Source organism: Lactuca sativa, chromosome 6 (assembly GCF_002870075.4).
Source record: "Lactuca sativa cultivar Salinas chromosome 6, Lsat_Salinas_v11, whole genome shotgun sequence".
Lineage (NCBI taxonomy): Eukaryota > Viridiplantae > Streptophyta > Magnoliopsida > Asterales > Asteraceae > Lactuca > Lactuca sativa.
The window spans coordinates 66,147,606-66,149,609 of NC_056628.2; the positions used below are offsets into that span (position 1 = coordinate 66,147,606).

The 2,004-nt window shown below is 30.9% G+C and overlaps 1 non-coding gene across 1 annotated transcript; it reads right to left on the minus strand.

Annotated features, from left to right (window-relative positions):
• Positions 1–1,296: 1,296 nt before the first annotated feature.
• On the minus strand, positions 1,297–1,399 carry LOC111877521 (U6 spliceosomal RNA). The gene has a single exon (XR_002845444.1). It is a non-coding gene; the product is annotated as a U6 spliceosomal RNA (small nuclear RNA).
• Between the last annotated feature and the right edge of the window lie 605 nt (positions 1,400–2,004).

The following is a 2,004-nucleotide window of genomic DNA, read 5'->3' on the forward strand; positions in this document are numbered from 1 at the left end:
TAGGTATGGACATGTTTTTGTCACTTGAAGTTATAATTTTTTTATAATGTTTAGTGGGTGGCAAATACTTATTATTTAAGGATCTAATGGTGTATACAAGTATATTGTATAAGGTGATATTCAGATTGTGATTTGAAAGTGACAGTGTGTTATTGAAGATGAAATGACCACAAAAGGACATTCTTACATACTAATAGATGAAATGACCACAAAAGTATATTCTTACATACACTATATATTTTAATAATATGATGATTTTTACTTGTCAACTTTGTATATTTTCTACTCATAATATAATGTATACATGTCGTAATATAATGTTATGTACATGTGACAATGGACATGCAAATCTACTTATACTTTTCCTTGGGAATGACTTAGGAGGGTAATAAGGTTTCCAGTTTGTCCGTATTAGGTCACTAAGGTTTTTTTTTTGTACGTATTAGACCAATATGGTTGTTATTACCGTTTAGAAATAGTCTTTTTTACCGGTTAAAACCAGTAAAAATGACTGTTTGTAAACGGTAATAACAACCATATTGGTCTAATATGCACAAAAAAACCTTAGTGGCCTAATACGAACAAACTGGAAACCTAATTACCCTCCTAAGTCATTAATCCTAATTATTTAGAAAACATGCTTACTAATCAATGTGACTGACTTGTTTGATTGAAAATAGTTGCTTCCATTTAAACTTATCTCACAACCCTTCCATAACTTCTAAGTCCAAAAACTCATATGATTGATAATCTTCATTACATAAATATGCAATATTTTATCAATAACTTCTTTTTTGTCATTTAAATATTTACAAGAACACATCCATGTGTACAAATACAATCTCACTTTGATACCTCCCATCAATTTCTACATTTGATAACAAATGGAAATGTAAAACCAACAGGGACTTGCAGAGGATGCCTATTATCAATTATTTTATAAAAAGGAAAACCACAACATGAACTAAGAGAGTGAAGTTGCAAAATTAATCAAAAATCAACAGATAAACAGCACATACAAACTATATACAACACATAAACGGAACTTTATAAAGCATGAAACTTAATGACAGGAAAAGTAAAAAACTTAAAGAAGACTTTATAAAAAGAAAGACCACCCTTACTTGCCACAAATGGTTGGAGACATCAACAAGAAGACCAATCTGACCATGGAATCCACATGTTTTCTGATCATGACTTCAGTAGATGAACTACCGAAATGTAAGAATTGCAATTGAACTCTATTAGTATTTGAAAATGGAATTAGGGTTCCAGAGAAGATGACGAAGGGTTTAAAAAAAATTGGACCATTTCTCGATTTGTGTGTGTCATCCTTACATAGGGGCCAAGCTAATATTCTCTGTATCATTCCAATTTTATCGGATGTCTCCAAAGGGACGACTATATATGAAGAGTTTCACCATATAGAGGAGTAGCAGGTTATATAGGACGACGCAAGTTCTAAACGAACTAGTTTACTGTTGATGATCATATATTCTCAATGTCTTTAAATTTAAGGTTAATGACTTAGGAGGGTAATTAGGTTTCCAGTTTATCCGTATTAGGTCACTAAGGTATTTTTTTTTTGTGCGTATTAGACCAATATGGTTGTTATTACAGTTTACAAATAGTCATTTTTACCGGTTAAAACCGGTAAAATGACTATTTCTAAACGGTAATAACAACCACATTGGTCTAATACGCAAAAAAAAAAAAAAAAAAAAAAAAAAAAAAAAAAAAAAAAAAAAACCCTTAGTGACCTAATACGAACAAACTGGAAACCTAATTACCCTCCTAAGTCATTATCCATTTTCCTTGCCAAGTTGACAGTGTTAGTTCCTTTTACACGTAATAGAAATAAAAATATAAATTTAGTGTTGTTTTTTTTTTAATTTTGGCACGTAATCAAGCCACATCAACGTCGCATAACTATAAGTCTGGTTAGCACCTCAAATCAAAAAAGACCGACACGTCAGTATGTCATGTCAACTGTAACTGAATTAA